Source organism: Dermacentor silvarum, chromosome 2 (genome assembly GCF_013339745.2).
Source record: "Dermacentor silvarum isolate Dsil-2018 chromosome 2, BIME_Dsil_1.4, whole genome shotgun sequence".
In the NCBI taxonomy this organism is placed as follows: domain Eukaryota; kingdom Metazoa; phylum Arthropoda; class Arachnida; order Ixodida; family Ixodidae; genus Dermacentor; species Dermacentor silvarum.
Genome location: NC_051155.1, coordinates 77,747,774 through 77,769,081, shown reverse-complemented (window position 1 = coordinate 77,769,081; position 21,308 = coordinate 77,747,774). Strand labels below are relative to the sequence as shown.

Sequence of the window (21,308 nt, the reverse complement as noted above, 5' to 3'; positions counted from 1 at the left end):
GCACAATTTTCTTAGCAAACGCCACAGGAAACGAGCACGAGTTGCGTTTGCGGTTGCAGTCTGTTTTGCTCGAACGGCTGTCATTTCCAGCCTCTTCCTTCTTGTAATGGCAATTTCTTTGTGTGTGTGTGTGTGTGTGTGTGTGTGTGTGTGTGTGTGTGTGTGTGTGTGTGTGTGTGTGTGTGTGTGTGTGTGTGTGTGTGTGTGTGCGTGTGCGTGTGTGTGCGTGTGTGTGTGTGTGTGTGTGTGTTTGTGTGTGTGTGTGTGTGTGCCAGCAGTGCAACCATGTTTCTTCAAAATTTACCTTATTCCGCTGAAGATACGACAGCCACCATGCCATACCTTGCGGCTATTGCGTTTCGGCAGGACAATAACAAGCAGAAATACGTGATTTATTTCGCCTGTTTATTAGAGAATTTGGCACAAGCAAGATATACAATACACAAAGCAATATTAGAGAGCAGAGCATCTAGTAACTGCACAATTTATCAGTACATAACAAAGCTACCTACAAGTTCTGAATAGCAAAGTCACTTTATTTTGCTTTGCACGTGATAATCCTACAAAAGCACATCGTTTGTCGCAGCATTTTTGGGGGGTCACTTATGCGAAAATATATCAGCAAACAAGACTGGTTGAAAGGATGTAGACCACATATTTCGCATACACAGACACAGAGAAGACCGAAATTCAGGGTAGGTGGAGGTTCCCGTGCTGGGGCTGTGGCTTCGAAAAAAAAAAACGAAGGTAATTAGTTACATGCTTAGACATAAAACACAATTTGTTGAACAAATTTATCCACTGTTCTCGCAAAACAGTGTATTCAATTAAGGTAGATCAACTGTCATTACACTCTGCAGGTAGCGGGAGTTATGTTAAAATCATGGCAGAAAAATTTATCAAGCCAAATTCTTACTTTAACTGCTATTACATATTGAAGTAGCAGGCTTGGTAATGCTGCTTTTTCAACAGCTGTCCAAAAATACTGATCAGTTTCTGACAGCTAAATTATCTTTATCCATAAATTGTTTTTATCACTCGTAGATAAATCTTAGCCTGGTTGGTCGGTTGGTTGGTTCAACCTTTTATTTACTCCCTGTCTTCTTTGTTCTGCCGAATGCCTAATACAGGAAGACCAGCTTCCAAATGTTGCAAGCCGGTGGTCAACTTATTGCGCATTTTCTACTCTAGAAAAATTTGTGTTGCACAGGGGGGACAAACTTTTGCTGCAACACCGGTGCTCGTGGCTCGCTAAGCGCTGACACAAACACCTTGGCACGCAATGTGTGGTAACGTGACTTGCCGCGCAGGTAAATTCGCTCGTTCTCAGTAAAATCTGCTCGGCTGCTTAGCTCGCAGTTGAAAACCACGAAAATCGCACATCGATGATGAATATCTGATAAATAAATATAGACCAGGGGTGCTATGCAGGATACGCCGAGTTTGGACGAAACTCGGCATCTTCACGAGCTCTGGCGACGCCCCAAGATGAAAGAACTAATGGTAACAAGACAAAGTTTGTCCATTGGCACCCCTCCAGTGTCATTGGTTTATCTAGATTCACTCTGGGTGGCTATCATCCCGTGGGCGTTGCCATATGGGCGGTCGACAAACTGGGGCTCACGGGATCATACGGTCGGTGCATGGTCGTGCCTTCTTTCACTTGTTTGTCGTTCCACCGAGTGCATTACGGGCACAAGCAAGTTATAAAATAAATGCACTTAGTACAATAATATTAGCCACATTAACATGGGTTGTAAGCATTTTGCAGTTTACAAGATGTACACTGAAGGTGTATTAGACTAATTTGTAGTTTAATACGTTTCGCGTTATACCACGAGGGGACGCTCGCCCTCATCTTTTATTCTCTGGATTCGATTGGCACGGCTCGCTACGTGCTCGCGCTAGCATTTCCGAGCACCGATTGGTGTGCGCTTGGTTTTTTCTCACTGGGCATCCAACAGATCGCTCGTTGCTCCTTCTCATTGCTCTGGATTGGATTGGTGCGGCTCGCTACGTGCTTGCACTCCCATTTCCGAGCACAGATTGGTTTGCGCCTGGTTTTCACACTGGACTTTTAACAGATCGCTCGTTGCTCGTGCTAAAGAAAGGCTGCGAGTAGGAGGCACCCCAGCTGCCTCAGCTGCGAAACGAAGTGAGCGTCGGCTAGCGCATAAGTGGTTTGGCGCGCGCTTACCGTATAATCACTAAGGAATGCCGATAAGCACTCATGCAAGGGTCTGAAAACTACGCTTTTTCTTTTACTTTGCGATGCACCTACATACTGGCAAGCGTCGAGCTATGGCTTCTAACAACCGCAGGAAGAGTCTTTATACTGGGTAGCCAGAGCGTTCCGTGGCTTCTAACAAACGCAAGAAAGGGTCCTTGCAGCGCACGTGGCCTTTGAGCGCCACCACATCCATCCCAGGCGGGACTCCATCATCAGTGCAGTTACCCTTTACCCATCGCTGACGAAGTAGCGCTTCACTTTTGGCAATAACTGTCTATTTTTTTGCGTGTGAACGCCCGTGATGGGATCCACAAAGTTCACGCTGTGGTTGACTGTCTACCAATGCGGATTGAGGCATAGCCTAGTTAACATCCACTAAGTTTGGGATACATTTGTATGCGGCCAATTCGTCACTGTGAATAATGGTCCCCGGTTGAACCTTGGCTGCAATAATGGCGCCTAGCGTCGCCGCCTTTCGTCGGTCGACCTTGAAAGTCGCAGCGCCCGTCTGGTCAGCAGAACATGCCGAAGACCCATGGGCCACCATCTTTAACACCGCCGTAATTTTGGCGACTCGGCGGAAAATTGTCGCCCGCTCGATTTTATTTTTTCTCGCCGCGAAGAAGGCACTCATCAATTTGCGGCATCTACCCGGGGCACCAAGTGGAGTTCACGGCAGCAGCTCGTCCCTCGTGACCTTACAGGGGTAGATCCTCCAGTCGGTGATGGCATACTCCGATAGAGGAAACAAGTCGCCGGTGATCTCCTTCTATAGTCATATGTCTACGCTTTTGCTCACGCAGTACGGGAGCCAAATCATTTGCCGCCTGGAGAGGTGGTCGTTCGAACGGCCGAGGCGGTACGTGTTGGCGAAGTAACTTCCTTCGCCCGTGCAATGCAGCGGTACCATGTAACTGCGAAAACTGATTTCGGCAGCTGTTGCACCGGAAGGCAGCCCGGCGTCCATTCTGAGCCTTCCAATATAATGCGACCGCTTCGCCTGCACAGGTTGGTTGGTCCGGGTTGAACCCCAGGTGCTCGCAGGAGCCCCAGTACTCCGATGACGACGCCGGACCTGGCCTGGGGCTGGGGCGCGATGGACGAGCAGCGATTGAAACAGGAGAGAGCCGAAGCGATCGCACGAACTTTTCCTCCGCAGCCTAGTTACACCACTCTCTGCTCGGAAAGCATAATTGGCCCGCCACGCTGTCGCCGCAGACGACGGCCTTCGCCTAACTCGTCACACAGCCAGGGCACTGACGTTTTGGAAAGGCAAAAATGACGCTAAACTCTACGTCGGTCATGTAGTTGAACGGGTCCAGACGGTCAAATTGACGCTTACTGCCCCTGGACGCGATGGATGACACAGGCTGCTGCTGCAGCCGCCATGTTCACGAGTTCAATTCGAGGGGGGTTTCGCTATGTACGAGTTTGCCACGTGTTTGCCTGTCAATCAAAACCATAGGTCACGCTCCGCGCGAGGCATGCAACTCTTGTGCGTGCCCACCACGGTTGGGCCACGCCCAACTTATTTTTCGACAACAGCGACGTGGTGCGGAATTGAGAGGCATTAACAATCTTGACCGGCGAAATAAAACACGCACAACGCACTGTCATCGGTGATGTACTCAACACCACTATAAAAAAAAAGCGTCGACTTTCGCTGCCTTATGCATATGTTTTCTTGGGCTGTGATGACCCCACAACACGGTTCATTGCCTGCGTTGTGGCTACGTAGCGCACAGCAAATAATTATCGGCAGGTCACTGTAGCTGCTTGCAAGGCGTCGATGCGCCGCGGTGGACGACGATCCTGAGCGGTGCGTAGTGTTTTCCAACGACAACGTATCGCAGCTGTCATTTTCTATGGCTGCTCTGTCAAAAGTGATGTATCAGAGCCGTAGTGTCGCAAACACGGTCAGCGGTCAGCGCAAACACATCCAGTGCGATGGCATTTCGTCATCACAAGCACGGCACACTAAACAATTGCAACACCTTCCTGCATTCGAAGTCTAATTTCCTAACTGCACACAAGAGCCCTAACCCGCCAAAATGCGATTGCTGCGCTGTCCTTACGATATCCATCTGCGATCACTATTAGCTCAGCAGCAGAGGCAATCGGCAAGCACATAGGAGTGAACAACACACTCAAATTCTGCGTACATGCGCACAGAGGCACCTTCACTAGGCAAGCGGTGACAAGCGATGAATTGTGTCGCTGGGCAGCACGCTCTTCTTCGCAATGCATCGCGGAGACTTCGCGCACGAAGATAAACTGGTACATTTTCACTGTTCGGCGTCACTGCGGACCCTACAATACCGCACAGCAATTTTGCAGCGACAGCCGTTGCCCCCGTCTCTATGGATAGAGTGTCGTTTCAGTTGGTAAAGCGGCGGCCTTAATAGCCGCGTCAGTAAAAACACCTGCGATGAACAGCCATGCCGCAGCGCTGCGTTGCCATTCCCCTAATAGACAGGGAATGGACAGATCATTGTCACGACTGACTTCATGCGTCATTATCGCATCGATTTTATCGAGAATAGCACTGCAGCGCCCCTGGCGACTGCTCACCGTATGAACTCCCTCGTGCGTGCGACCGTCTAGAATGTATTTTTTTTTTAATTATGGGGTTTTACGTGCCAAAACCAGTTCTGATTATGAGGCACGCCGTAGTGAGGGACTCCGGAAATTTGGACCACCTGGGGTTCTTTAACGTGTACCTAAATCTAAGTACACGGGTGTTTTCGCATTTCGCCCCCATCGAAATGCGGCCGGCCGTGGCCGGAATTCAAACCCGCGACTAGAATGTATCCGCCTGTAAGCTTTCGCCTCACTGTCACCACTCGCGGCCAAAAAATGCAAAATTTAATAATTCACTCGATGTCCGTTTGTCATCACAAATTTATAGCATTCAAAACGAAAAAAAACGATACTTTAATAAATAAAATGTTTGTTACTTTATTTGTTGTATTTCAGTGTATTCGATTGAGGGAAAGTGTAGGTTCAAGAATGTACCGCATGTGCCCTGTTCGCATTCGACGGAGCATAGGAAAATAATGCTCGAAAGAGGAGGCACGCCCTTGACGCGCCCGAGAAAGTCGTGGCAGGAAGCTCACGGCAAGTTTGCAGATAGACAGCGGGACAGTGACGGTATTGCTAAATTGCGATAATACGTTGATAACATTGCGCGCCGCTGGCGCGTTTCGTTGCGCAGTCCTCTGTGCTTGAAGCGCGGAAGCACTGTGCCGCGCAGGGTGCGCTCATGTTGTCATACGCGGCTTTATCTCGACATTTCTTTTTGCCTGCTGTTATTGCACGTTCCTTGCTATCTCCGTTCACTGACTGCCATCGAGCAAACTCGGGTAAAACTCGTGCGAACGAGAAACTCGGCGCATCCTGCATAGCACCCCAGCAGGCTGTTTTTTGGCGACACCCATGAACTGTCGCTTTGTAATGTCAATTGCGCCCGGCGCAGTAGCAGACAACGTGGAGAAAACAGCGCTTGCAGTGTTGTTGCGCCTGCGCAGGGATCCTTCAATTGGTTTCCGCACCTCGCGAAGCTTCAGGCGGCTTACAATGCTTAATCAGGAACAGGCAAGTACAGTGTCCTCTAATCTAACCTAGTCCACGCACCGGGCGTCCAAACATATCAAGTAAAGATGAAGTATCAGTTTTAACTCTTTTATCCCCAAATTCTTTTCTGCCAGGGTCTACCATAGAGAAAGGAATTCAACAAGAGGGGACACTCCCATAGGGCCCAGCGGCCGAATTGACTGCAGCGTGCCAAGCGGTCGGTGTCGATCACTTGCATCACTTCCGGTTTCGGTTTTGGGCGCGCGTATTTTGAACGCAAGCTAGCACGCCGGCTGCGCAACCCCCCCCCCCCTTTTTTTTTGCTCTTCGTGCAGAATCGGTTTATTATTTAGTAAAAATGATTGCGAACGATCTCGTAAAGTCCCATCGAATCTGTGCCACGTGCAATTTCACGAAGTAGACGCAAGACCTATTGTGCAATGAGGAAATATTTATTTTGCTCTATATAAAATCTCGGTCCGCGATTTTTGTGCGTTCATCCAACGTTGTGACACCAGCAGGTAAGGCAGTCGTTCCTGTATGAAGCTCCACCGGACGGTACCAGCTGAAAAAAAAGTAAATTACAAGCATGTTACATTTGCAAGCACGTAACAGCATGTTACAAGCATGAGTCATTTTGGTATTTAGACATAGGAATACTGCGAGGCGAAACGTGCGAAAGCGGTGAATGGGCGGCATTACAAATAAAAGCAATTCGCTTTTACATACATGGCGTAGAAAATACCCGACTCATCCCAAACATATATGAAAACATCTGGTTTCCAAGCGTTCCCCAATTTCCGGGCATTATTTCCTGCACTTAGGCAGCACAAATACACGAGCGACTTCGCGTTTCCAAAACGTGTTCTCGGGCGACGCGACGGTACGCGACATACACCGAGACGGACGCAACAGGCACTCAAGACAAATGCGTGGGTGCAATGCCTTCTTTCAGTCCTTTGAAGACGTAATTTTCGAATTACAAGTTTCTGATATGTTCGTCGTTCGCGCGTTCTGCCGGCGCCAGCAGCACACCTCATGTTATCACTCTTGGCAATCGCCCATCGCGCTTTCAACAGGCGTGAGTATCGAAAGAAAGTATATGTTGTTGCGGAGCCACAAAAAACGTCACAGACTTGTCCCTCTAAGATTCATTACACGCCAAACTTTATCGCCATGGCCGAGCTGCTTATCGCTAACTGCGTCACAGCGCGCTGTGCGGCCAGCGTGCCTCAAAAGTACCCCAGAAAGTAACGAAATTACTTTTCAGTAATGTCTGGCGTCAGAGAAAGCGGCACAAACTTCTCCTAGCAAGATGCACTAGACTACACACCACGGCTGAGTTCTCGCTAACTGCGACATGGCGCCCTGTGCGGCCAGTGTGGCTCAAAAACTGAAATAAGTTACAATAGTCCCCTAGGAAGTGTCGGAAACATGTCTCAGCACGATTCATTAACTCAAATTAACTGAGCCAGGATGGCCGAGCTGTTTTTCGCTAACTGCGTCGTAAGTCTCGGTCCCGTGCCGTAAGCCTAATTGCGTCGTAGACTGTGAAACAAGATTTCTCACCTTGCCGTAGTCCAATAGTGCAGTGGTGTCTTGTCCCAGTGCAGAAGGAACGCAAGAATACGCCGAGAGCCCAATAAACCAGGTTACATTTAAAAAAGAAAAAAAAGAATGAGACAGACGGGTCGCCGCGCGCGAGCGCTCAAACGCGCGTGCAGCCATCCTCGCTGGCTTCGGGGGAGTGTCTGGCGGATGACGCATGTATTTGGCGCGTCATTGACCTGTGGCGGCAAGGAAAATAAGTCGCAAAGCTTAAGTTAATTTATACGCAAAACGTTTTAGTTTTCGCGGCAAAGAATTAAAAAAATAAATGAATGCCTGTTAAATTAAGTTCACTTTCTTTTTTTTTTCGATGCTCGCGGCAGCTAACGTTCGGTGTCAAAAGTATAGCGTGACGTATGGTGACGTGTTTCCTGTTGCCAGTTTTTTCCGAGTGTCCCCTCTTGTTGAATTTCTTTCTCTATGGGTCTACTATCAACTTCCTGTAGCAGACTTGACGTCGGCACGAACGAGTAAAATATTCTCTCAATTGACAAGGATGCACCGCTATCTAGGAGCGCTGAAGCGAAGTACTGCATGATGACTTTAAGGGGCGCCGAGATAGAACGCTTTGGTAGTCTCAGCGCAGCGGAGCCTCCTACGCGGTTTAGGCCTTCTGCTGAGTTTCCGCACATGGTTTTCCTTTCGCATCGGATTAGCCTGTGACGCCTCGTCGCCTACGGAGTGCAGCTTCAATATGCATCTGCAGTAGTGTTGCTTCGAAATGATCGATAACTGAGTGTTTTAAATCTGTCATTTATATACATAGCACACCTCACTGTAGTCATTGTCATAGTTTTATTCCAAGTACACGTTTTAAGCATCTATACAGCGACCACTTTTAGGCGTCTATACAGCCGTGATACATCCACTCAGCGCTAATCATCCATCGATCATCTTATATCGATTCTTGGCGCTCTTTGGCCATACCTGGCACGAGCGCCAGTAAACACTATACATCACCATCATCATCAATATGCAACAGCAGTGAATACACTCCGCCCAGTGCTTCGCTTGCGATGGCACTAACGAAGAAAACTGATCTGTTCAGCGGCGCAGAAAGGCAACAACGTAGACGGGCGAATCTTGCTTTGGTCCGGCGAAGAACAACTTTATTAAAGAATAAAACACTCAATGGGTGGAGCCCCTAGACAAGGGCCCCACTAGCTTCCGCGCGGCGTCTTGCTTGTCGGATGATGGCCCTTCGGACCTCTTCCTTTGAACTGGACAGTGCCGCCTCCCAATGTGTATGCTCCGTAATTTCTGTGTTTGCCTTTTGTGTATATGCCGTGCATTCCCATGCGATGTAGTCTAAGGATGGTGTGGCCCCGCACTATGGCATGTGTCCGCATATCTTTCAGGATGAATTTCATGCAGAATGTGAAGGTTGTTATACGTATAGGTTTGCAGCTTTCTTCATATAACCTGTTCTTCCTTACTGAGATTCTTATCTGGGGGTGTCAGTTTAATTATATATCCTCTGTGATAGTTTAAAATTGCAGAGTAGTTCTGCTCATTCGGGATCAGGTCATCAGAGGCTCCTGTGATCACCCGTGGTGTGTAGCATGCGCACGAGCTACTCTGGGAGCCTCTTCGTTTCCCTTGATTCCGTCATGACTGGGTACCCATAAAAGGTAAAATCTGGCTCGAGGTGTTATATCTCGTATAATCATATAGGCTGCGGTGCATACTCGTCCACTAAGGTAGCTTCGGCATGCCGCTTGAGAGTCTGATAGGATGGTTATTTGTTGTTTCTTTGGTTCCGTCGCTTTGATAGCAATGGCTATTGCGATTTCTTCTGCTTCCATGATAGTGGCGTTCTGAGTGGAGGCGCTAGTGATTTCTCTGCCCAAGTAGTCACTGACAGCAGCTACCGTTCTTTTCTGCCTGGCTGGGTATCTTGCCGCGTCCACGAAGCGGGAGTTTGGTTTATCTCCATGCGTTTTCTCAAACTACCCTTACAAAAAATTGTTGAAAAGTTGTTGAAAAGTCATTGGTTAATGTCAACAAATAGCATTGAAAGCGCTTTGAGGCTTTGTTGAAACATTATTGAGGAAATTGTTGATAGGTGTTGAAAATTGGCCCGCAACATTTTGTTGAAACATCATTGGGTCGTTTCAATTTGAGAAGTCATTGATGGATTGTTGAAACCATGTTGAATTCCAATATTGAAAGTCCATTGAAGAACTGTTAAAGATGTGTTGAATGTCAATATTGAAAACCTGTTGAGACATTGTTGAAATATGTTGAATGCCAATATTGAAACCACATTGACACAATGTTGGAACTGTGTTAAATGTCAATATTGAAACCCCATTGAAATATTATTGGAGCAGTATTGAACATCAATATTGAAGCCCCATTGAGATATTATTGAACCATTCTTGAACATCAATGTTGAAACCCCATTGAAGTATTATTGGATGAGCGTTAAATGTCAATATTGCTTGATGGAGGCAAAAGGTGCCACGTATGAGAAACAGGACACAAGAGGAAGAATACAGACAACACACACGTTAAGCACCAAACGCCAAACGTGTGTGTTGTCTGTGTTCTTCCTTTTGTGTCCTGTTTGTGATGCACTACGCCTTTTGCCTGTATATGTTGTACCAACAAGCCCAACGGGCAATGTTAGTCAATAGTGCAACGCCATTTAAATATTATTGGAGCAGTGTTGAACGTCATTATTGAAATCACTTGAGAGCCCACTGAAATATGCTGTTTGGTGAGTAGTGTTCAAAACTGCACTAGACATTTCTTTAAATACCACTGAGCTACGTTGAGTCCCATAGCATTACCATTGATGCCATATTGATGTGGTCCTTGCATACTAGAGGACAAGGGCAAACTTAAATGCAGGCACTTCTGTATTGCAGACCTGGGTCTCCCAGGGATCAAAACGACACTTTTAGATATAGCGTGTAATAAAACATATTATAGAGCTGCTAGCAGAACCATTATGGCAGTTTTTGAATTGGCTTAACGCACAAAATCAATACTCCTTCACGAAATCAACAGCTCAAAATTGATGTGGACAAAAAGCATTTTTTCTAGATGAACTGTTTATTGAAGCCAAGCATTTGTTAACTGTACAGCCATGTGTGCCTTCAGATCCAAAAATGCCTAACGCAATCTACAAACTGCCAGCAGCTTCATACAATAACGAAACTGAATACTGAGAGATGTAAAGTTTGTGTGGCCCTAAAGTAAAACATTTCTCACAATTGAAATAAATAGAAAATAAATAATATACAAGCATTACAGTAAATAACATTTATGTTGTATTTGCTTTCTCTATTTGGTAGCCAGTAACTTAGTAATCATGGCACAATTTGAATGAGCCCACTGAGACTCTTATTTATTGGTTAAATGGTATGTGCCCATTTTACTAAACGTTATTTACCTCTGAAACGACATGGTGATTACAATAAGTTGGGCCATGGCAGCAGTTTATTGTGCTGCACTGCTTGTTGCACGATCCAGTAGCATTTTCGGCCATGATTACTAGGGTCCTGGGCAGGTCATTACATACCAAGCGATTTATTCACTTTGACTACTTAAGATTTTTATCTGATAGACAGTGGCCATTAGTTACCTGCTCGAAGACTTAAATGGAACTGGCATGAGGAATTTTTTTTTAATTTTTGAGTGCCGCAAAACAAGTTAGAATGAAAGAATTTGCAAGAAATCAGATTTCATGCATACATGAAAGAGAGCACATCGCTGCCTTGCCCGAGAACTGCTGTTGCACTCTGAATTTAAGCAAACTTTTACCTCTTAATTCTTACTGTTTTGAAATAGCAAAATAAACCATTACCACAAACATATGTTAATATGTAGTTTTTCTTAAACAGAACCACTCTGACAATAGCACAGATTCCACTTTACGGTGTATTTATGAAACCTGATTTTCTGTCAAATTTCTCACTGTGCCTACTTTTACTTCATCAAACAAACTTGAAATGATGTGCCATCATGGAACAGTATTGGCATGAAATGACCCGAGATACCTATGAAATAAAATAGTCAAGAAACACTATCTTTTGTAGAAATATATAAAAAGTTATGTAAAAATGCACTAAAATACAAAGCGCAACACTTGTGCAATTAATTAGTAATCACAACACAGTACTTGTGTCTGAACCATCCAACCTGGGCTTTTCAGGTGACTAGAAACATCATAATAATAAAAAAATGTTGAGGGCTGCAAGTGCACAACACTTGAACTGTCCACAGACTTGAGCTCTTCTGGACACTTCAGGTCCCTTGCGAGAAGTGAGGCCAGAGTGTTCTTAATGTAGGCCTTGTTTGTCCCAGGAAACTTGTGAGAGGTAAAGCCTGTAAAAAAAAGGAAATACAGCATGAGGTTTAAGATCAATGTTCCACATGCAAAAGTGCGACATACAGTACGCCCTGTTATAATGAAACTGTTTCATTTGTTTTGTTTATTCAAAGTTGTCAGGAGTTCAATTCTAGAGAATGACCAGCTTCAGCTTTCAAAGTGGAGTGGCGCCGGAGGACTCCACTTAGCACAATATGCAGAAGGCAAACAGGAAAAGCCCACTGTGGCAGAATAACTTCATGAGTATCCTTGGTGTGAAAATGTGAACGTTGCTTGCTTAGGAACAAAATGGTGGAAAAAAGACTTCATATTGTTCGTGAAAAAACTTAAAGGTAGACTGGCAACTAAAATTAGTTCTCTCAACAATCATAATCAAAATGTACAGTACTTTATTGCACTTTTCCTTGCAGGAGTTGCTCCAAATACGGTTATGTGGCCAGAATTGAGTATGGTATATCTGAATTTGTATTAAGAGCTGATATGCTACTGGAGTGCACTTCTCGCATTATGATGGCCATTCTTATGCCTCTCTACTTGAAAGAAAATACTGCTTATAAGGAGGATTTACTGCAGTTGCACGCCGACCTGGTTACACTAACACAAATAAATTCGAAGAAGAAATACGAAGAAATGCTCAGTCTTACAAGAGAAATATGCAAGTGGAGTGGCTCTGCTAATCCTTTGAGGGTCACTGCCATGCATGTAGAGTGGTGGAAACAAATCGTGTGGTCACGACCATAAATATGAGGCGGCGAAAGAACATATAAATAAGCATACCTTTGAAGAATGAAGTGTCCCAAGCATCACATTACAGATTCTGTAACCTTCTGCGACTTCTACAAAAATCCTGATTGTGCTGTTGCCCCTTGGCTTCTTCCAAAACTGATCTTTCTCTTTATTCTATGGTGCCTATCACTGCAGTAGTTTGGGAGTATTCACCTAGTTTAATGTTTTGTGAGTGTCATTACATTTAAAAATGTGATTATGCTAGTTTGCCCTGCATGCTACAATAAACATGGTGCAAAACAGCGGACACTAAGAAACCTTTGTCACTTTGTGACCTAAAAATTATTTACCCATTTTTTTCTTGAAAGGTCACTCTGAAGAACAATCCAGAATAAAAATATAACGCTTAAATTGGGGGACGTATTTCCAGAAAATATGTGATCTTCAAGGGTTAAACATGAACACCTACAAAGCTCATTCAATCTTTGATAAACTAAACCTAGAGTACTTGAGCACTGGTTTATAATAACGCTGAAAACAGGCAAGTGCGTCCTTGAAGTAAGAAAGCAGGAGGCATTTCCGACAATTTCAGAGTGGGAGCTGTGGACATGCCTCATGTTCTGTAAGAAGCCTTATATAGTAGCTGCGAAGGGCCTATTGAGTACTGATCATGTTATGAGAACGTGAGGAAAAGTCAAATAAATATGTTTGTTTTTTCCACATCCTAGAATAAAATGTGATAAATTGGATCCTAATAGGTTGAGTGCCTAGAATGAATGGACATTGCTAAACATAGCAATGTTGACAACGAAGTTGGCAACTGTACCAATTGTTGCTTTGATCGAAACAACCAAATAATTATGCCCCGTAACTTAAGCTCCCTCTGCTGAGAAGCTACTGTCTGCCACCACATGGACCTCCTTCAAGACAGGAGCAACTTTAATTCAATGTGGTCTGTTGAAATAGGTGAAACCACTATGTTTTCCGTTACAGAATCTGGAGGGCCATTTTGACTACTGAAATTTGGTGAAGTGCTGTCTCTTGAGTTGAGCAGTAACTGCACTTGAGCATAGCTTCTCCATAATTCCTATATTATAACAGCACTTTCAGGCTACTTAAGCGCACCCGTAATACCACCAGATTGGTAGCATGCTTCACAGATTGGTACTACAGATTGGTTGTTGCTTCATTGCAACTATTCATTGCAATGACAGTCAAGTAATGCAACTAATGTGCAAATACACCTAATTTTGTCAGTTGGAGCCACCAATCACTTCTGGCAGTTAAGGCTGCTTTTAAAATTTATCACATTAGTATGGAGGCGTCGAGACATGAGGTCAAATGAGCTATGACAAGGAAGTCTAGCACGGCTGTGGACGACACGAAGGACGCCGACAGGAAGACATAGCAGCGTAGGTTTAACAAGGCGCACCAGGAACATCGTCGAGCCCGAGCCCCACTTCAGTAGCACTGGCGATCTGGCTGCGAAGCTCTACACGACACACTTCTTCCTTACAGAACATTGATTCCAAATAGTAGGCTATTGTACCACGTAGTTGCAGAAACAGGCTACTTGAAAGTCATTTGTTGTGCTAATAGCAAGCTGGTAATTCCAAGTACAAAATGTGAATGCAAAAATGCAATGGGAAAAAAGATGTACGGTACTTGCCTATAAAAGCGTTGACCCTAAGGCCAAGAGCCTCTTTTTGCCTATTGGTGGGGTTGTTTCCGAGAAGTGAGTGGCCAATGAGGTTCTTCTCTGTAAACACATGGTGAATCAAGGCCCTTGCAAACTTTTTCCCAGAAGTGAGTGGCCCATGAGGTTCTTCTCTGTAAATACATGGTGAATCAAGGCCCTTGCAAACTTGCCTGGTCCACCATGGCAAGCTGTGCCAGGATAACCTGAATGAGCACTTCTCCAACCTATTTGAAACGGCATGTTTAGGTAAATATTAGTGAGGTAGTTTAAGGATTTTAAGCACATTTACACAACAGCCACACTCCGAATAAATCACAGAAATACTGCCTGCTCCAGACCTAAAATGTGAACTAATGTCACTAATAAAAACAACTAAAACTAATGTCATAGCTTGTTATGCTGTTACGATGCCATGTGCTTCAGAAAAACAAGGATTCACCCAGTACAAAATAAAATAGCAAGTAAACCAAAGCATCGAAAACTTTAAAGCAAGTAGCCATTTTTAGGATACTTCACATACTTTTGGGTGTCTGTCTCTATTTTCCAGCCAATTTGTGTCACTTGGTGGTCAGTGGCCTAATGGGTAGGGCTGCTATGTTGAGGGAAGTGGGTTAATAACCATCTGATTGACCTGCTTGGATCTCTGGGTATGTGACTCAGAGTATGTGCCACTCTTCAATGAACCTCTTTCACGCCATCTTGGGCAACTGCTGCTTATGTTGGCAAGCAGCAGTAGCAGCTCAAACAGGAAGACAACTGTCGACGTTAATGCGATTACCACTACACATCATATTCGCTTGCTGTGTCCCAGACCTACTCAGCTGAATGTGTACATAAGACACAAAGGCAGGGTGTGCCAACTGCCCACCCCTCATCAAATAAATGAATCGACTGGCAAATCAAAGGCTATGCAAAATCGCAAAGGATACACTTAATGCTACCATTTTTACTAAATCTTCCTGGCAATACATTCTCCTGGCAACAATGCATTTGATCTTGGTGACGCTAGACGATGAATGGTCAAAGAATTCACCTTTCGCATTCCGGCTTTGGCATCTCCAGGCTCATTTTGATTCTAAAAACAGATGTCAGGATTAAAATGTGACGCCACGATAACTCAAAAGCAGCAATCAAAACATCTATATGGACGATTAGGCCGACATAAATGGATGGATATAAATGACTGATTGAGAACATTAAAGCATGGCTGCTCTTGCCCCTGGCAGTGTGAGGTAGGCAAATAATTTATTTTTAATTTCTCTCCTAAATTTTAAAATTATTTTTGCTTATCTACTGAAGTGTTGCGGCCACATCTTAAAGGTAGCTCGTTCATATCAAACCAGTGTTGCATTTTTTTACTCCCCGTCTAACTGCTGCTACTGCAGTTTGCTTACTTTCTAAGTATTCCACAGAACTGCTCCACCAACAAACTATTGTTCCAAGCTTATGTCACAGCGTCATTTAGTTCACAAGGATACGCTCCCCTTTCACTCTCTCTCCTCTTTAGTGTGTGAATTCAAAGCAAAAATAACTTATTGACATAGCTGTCTACTTCTATCTCGTAAAAAGCCTTGCTAATTTTTGACATTTGTCGATAACGCCTACATGCCACTGGAAGCACAGTGGGACACGGCAAATATGCCCAAGCATCTCGTTCCTTTACTGATTTTCGAACTTCATTAAATCAATCAGTTACTGAAGGGCCAAGGGCTGAAACTTCACACGATGACATTATTTTCAATGTTTCATCCCACTAAAGCAGAACATTGAATCCCACAGAATCTGCCTTTTCCGTGAATATAGAGCGCCTACGCTAAGGCGTTAGCGCGAAGTACTCGATGGCGTCGAAGGGAGATAATGGTAAAAAAAAAAGAAGCTCACCGCGCGCGTACCGGCGGAAAACAAACCACACATAACCTGATGATTTCACAGCATTCGCTGGCATCAGCCCTTTTTTATCTCACCTATCACATAGAATCACATATACGCCATTGCAATTCTTTATTATTATTGCGCCACAGCGCGTGTCTACCGCACGGCGTGTCAGCGGACTCTGGGCACTCGATGCTGAAGCGAACAGCGCAGCAGAATACATTCGAAAGGCAAAACGCCTCGCGCATATTTTCGCCGATCCCGACACGCCATGTAGTAGATGCACGACAATGGACGGCGTTGCGCGAACGAAATATACTTGATTACAGTACAGTTCGGATTATTTCACGTCGCATTGTTTCCACGAAAACGCCACAGCCCCACGAGCGCTCATTATTAAGGCTAATTTCAATCGGTGCTGGAACACCGTACCAAAAATCGTGGCGCGCACAACATGCCCTGTTTTAGCTGGCTCCACATAGCTGCCCACGAAAACGTCAAAGCACGAGCGCTCATTAATAAGGCTAATTTTAATCGGTGCTGGAAAACCGTACCAAAAATCGTGGCGCGCACAACATGCCCTGTTCAAGCTGGCTCCACATAGCTGCTTTACGTCGCCGCAAGCGCGCTGTGAAGTTAAATCAGGACAAAACTTCATGCTCAATTTCACAAATCTAGTGCTGCACAACCAATTCTCGCAACGGAAGGATAGTACTAGTAATGAAAACGAGCACAGAGGCGCGTGGCAGACACGCACGGGCTCTGTACGCACTTTTGCTGAAAGCGTCGCAATGAACGAGCAAGTGGAATTCGAAACACTCACTCACCTTCGATGTGGCTGAGTCGGAGGCGATCACGGTGATCTTCGAGGCAACGTGTAGCCCATAAAGAGCGAGCAACAACTTGGAATATAAGAAAGATGTCACAGCGAGGCAAAGGGCACAGAAAACGCAGCAAACTCATCACGCAACCCGCACACATACGCCGCACGCACAAAGTTCCGGAATGTGCCAAAGAGTCAACAGCGCAAGCGCGCATTCACGCAAAAACGCGCATACAAATCCACGCTTTCATCGATATGAATTGCAATATTTATTAACAAATCTTGTAATATAATGGTATTTCTTAACAATTTATGTGGTTTGAAAGAGTATGAAAGTTTTCTGCTTAGGTTCCTTGAGGAACTATTTTCTTTATCGTGGTAACGCAGTGCGCCGGCCGGTCACGTACGGAGCGCGCGGGAAATAGTGCAAAATTCAAACGTCGCAAATGTCGCGCCCTGTGTGCAGGCACAGTTTTCATCGTTTGTATTAAAAGGAAATATTTATTTTAACACGTGAAGCAACCGGCGCGAAATTAACTACGGACCAGCAACGTAAACAATTGTTGCTGTTCGTGCTTGTTAGTTTGACATCATGACAAACGGTATAGACAGCATGTCGTCCCATTGATTAAACATTTGTACCTGTGCTTCGGCGCTACGATTTGCCACCGGCAAAGTATAACAGCGTAGATTGTGCGTGTTGGCCAAGCAGTTTCCCAGCACACTGGCCAGCACCCCGTCTCTACGTGTTACAGAATAGACCTAGGCTTTCATGTAAAATATGGACACCATGTCACAGAGATCACCCAAACTTGTTTCATTCTATTGTGCGCTAAGGGCTAACAACTAAACGAAACGCTCTCTTTAAAACAACATATTTATTTATTATGCTTACATACTACTTTTCCCACCATCTTGCCCATATTTAACATGGAGGCAATGCCGTTTTCTGACACAGACAGGGCACTGGCCACTTACCATAGAAGCCGATGGGCATCCAGGAGGTGCCCCATCATCGGTTATTGGTCACTGCTTGTTGGGACGTTTGTCCTGTGCTCCAATTTTGTGTCTATATATATATATATATATAGACACAAATAATGTATGTATATAATAATAATAATAATAATAATAATAATAATACATTATAATAATAATGTATGTAAATATATGTATATATATATATATATATATATATATACATACAGGGTGGTCATTTTTAAGTATTACGGAATTTTTAGAAATCGCCTGTGGCCGGTAGCATAACTCTTATCATTGAGCTGGGTTAATCGATGAGGCGGACATTATTAGCACGAGCAATCAAAACGTAGATTCAACTAATAACAAGAAATCACTAATTAACTTCTTATTTTAGTACTTTACGACACATATTGCGATTTACGAATTTGAGCCGGTGAGCTTGTCAGGCGCATCCACTTGGAATGAATTTCCAGAATGACACCAGTTTGGAGATATGCGCCATCAAACTCGCCGTAAAAATGCACTGTTGTTCCACTTACTTTGTTACCAAAATGCTGTTTTATACATTGAAGCACAAAAGTAACTAAAACGCCCATGTATTTCGTCCCACACTTTGGGCAATAATACCTCGAAACTGGTGTTATCCTGGAAATTCATTTTAGGGGGATGCGTCTTGCAAACTCACCGGCTACAATTCATATATTGCAATATGTGTATAGTAAAATAATTGACTAAGAAGTTCATTAGTAAATTTTTGTAATTATTAGAATATTAGTTTCAATTTCTTTTGTTACTAATGTCCGTTTCTTCGAATAACCAAGCTAAGCGATAAGAATATGCTACCTGCTACAAGCGATTTCAAAAATTTTCGTAAAGCCTATAATCTTGAACACCCAGTATACACAGGGTGTCCCAACTTTCTTGCACCGACACTTAAATATATGCGAATGCCACGTAGCTGGACAGAACCAAGGTAATGTTGTTTGCCGTCGCTTACAGATACTCAATTTGTTGCATTAGATAAATAATTAGATAATCATTATAATTCATACTTATTAATCAATTAATAATAAATAATTAGCTTCTCAGATATTATATTTAGATGAAAAGTGTCAATCAGAAAATTATAGAGCAACAGGAAAAACTCCCGATACAGCTTTCTGTTGCCCAATACGTGGTACATAAAAGTGTTTTTCCGAGCGTTGAAGAAGCCCGCGGATACACGCATAGTGCCTCGAGCGGCTAGTTGTGCGGCAATTTTGCGTGTATTCGCGGGCTTCTTTCACGCTCAGAAAAAAAAAGAAAAAGAAAAAAAAATCACTTTTATGTTGCACGTATTGAGAATAGAAAGCTGTATCGGGAGTTTTTAATGGCAGTAGCGTCGAGTGCCATTTGTTCTTTGGACAGTACTTCCGGTTCACCTCCTGAGATGATCAGGAGGTGAAAATAAATCTAAAAAGATAGTACAGTACAAAATTCACGAGTTTCATTATAGATATGACATCAGAGCATAAGTTTAGCTATAAGTTGAGTTACTGAAGTGTCTGGAATAATTAGAATTAATTAGCTGAGACGACCGGGGCGCAATCCAAGTAAATCAGAAAAATATAAAAAAATGGTTCAGTTCAGAATTCATGACTTTTATTATAGATACGATATCAAAGCATAAGTTTTGTTGCATGCTGACTTGCTGAAGTGTCTGGGATAATTATAACTAATTAGCTGAGACGAGATTAAAAATAAATCAGGAAAAAATAAAAAAGTAATACAGTGCAAAATCCATCGGTTTCTTTATAGACATGATATCAAAGCATAAGCTTAGTTCAAGTTGAGTGACTGAAGTGTCTGGAATAATTATAATTGATCAGAAATCACTTATTACTGCTTACCAAAGCACAGAACACCAACGCCGGGATGCGAGTGCCAAAAAGAAACACCTAAGTCAAAGTTTAAGGTTGCCTACTATTTTAAGCATGAAATGCTTTTAGCTCCCGTTGTCGGCGATCTTTAAGTGACCTTGAGCCAAAAGCCAAAGCTGTTATCCGGGCACTCAAAACGAGTACATGCCGGCAAGTTGAAAATGAAATTTAGTCACCCGTAGGCACGAGTACAACTGTGGTATGGACCTAGAGTGCAATATAACGTACCGTACATGCACTAGATCGTACATCATATAAACAAAACATATGAGCAAACAAAATAGGAAATGGTGTCTGCTTGACACTGGCTTTGCCACACATAAAAAACCACTTTGACAAGTTGCGAGAACAAAACGAGATCATCCGAGCAACCAGTCAAACTTGAAAAAATGCGGTCTCTGGCACCAACCCTTTACTACACATGCTAGTTACTCTTCAAACAAATTACAAAAAAATTATTGCTTGCGAGTTCTTGCCAATGTTTATTGACAATATCACTCAAGCAGTAACTTCTATTACGCTGAAGTTTTATTTGTCATTTCCAATAGCGACGTTCAAAAAGCAGATAGATACAGGGGCAGATAAAGTGGGCCGATCCTGGAGGCAGTGCAGAAAGGGTCCAAGATCAATGGCACATATTCCCTGTGGGCACGGGGACCTGTAACGCTTCCTTGAACTGCCCTTGTGATACGTGGGACCCAAAGAGACAAAATCAAAAGCCCTTACTCTGTCGAGAAAATGGAGTACAAAAATGACTATTCATATGTTGTTGGCATATTGTTGAGGAATTGTTGACACAATATCCTTTCAATTAATGCCTCAATAGATATTGAACATACACAACAATACCTCAACAATAAAGTTGTTGAGCGCTTCACAACGGTAAATGCATTGACTAATTGTTGTTGACATATTGTTGAATAATGTTGAGTATTATTGAGAATTGTTGAGCAATATTGACATTGAATATATATCTGAAAGCAAAGCTTGTCGCCGTAAGCATCTTACGTAAGCAAAGGCATATCTTATCGTAAGCAAAGCTTGTTGTCCGATTCTAGTAAGCGAAGCTTGTCGCCCGATTCTAGCATGCTGATTCTAGCGTGACGGCTTCCGAAGCCCAGGCGAAACGTCAGCGAAGAGCCGCCGACCCTGAATTTAGGGCAAACGAAGCAGAACGCCTGCGGCAGCGTCGTCTTGCCACAAGCTCCCCCAATTACGACTCGAGAGATAGGCCTTTGGTTGAAGGTATGTGACACTCTATATATTTAGTGGTGATTAAGTGAACAATAAAACAATATACATGTGTAAAACACATACACGTCTACGTGTGTGTGTTTCAGATATATATTCAATGTCAATATTTATCAACAATTCTCAATAGTACTCAACATTATTCAACAATATGTCAACAACAATTAGTCAATGACTTTACTGTTGTGAAGCGCTCAACAACTTTATTCTTGAGGTATTGTTGTGTACGTTCAATAACTATTGAGGCATTATTCAAATGATATTGTGTCAACAATTCCTCAACAACA

At 43.7% G+C, this 21,308-nt stretch overlaps 1 long non-coding RNA gene across 1 annotated transcript; it reads right to left on the bottom strand.

Moving 5' to 3' along the window:
- Nucleotides 1-6,236: 6,236 nt before the first annotated feature.
- Nucleotides 6,237-7,553, bottom strand: LOC125943639 (uncharacterized). The gene is made up of 2 exons (XR_007465810.1): nucleotides 7,373-7,553; nucleotides 6,237-6,368 (listed from the first exon to the last, which is right to left on the bottom strand). It is a non-coding gene; the product is annotated as an uncharacterized LOC125943639 (long non-coding RNA).
- Between the last annotated feature and the right edge of the window lie 13,755 nt (nucleotides 7,554-21,308).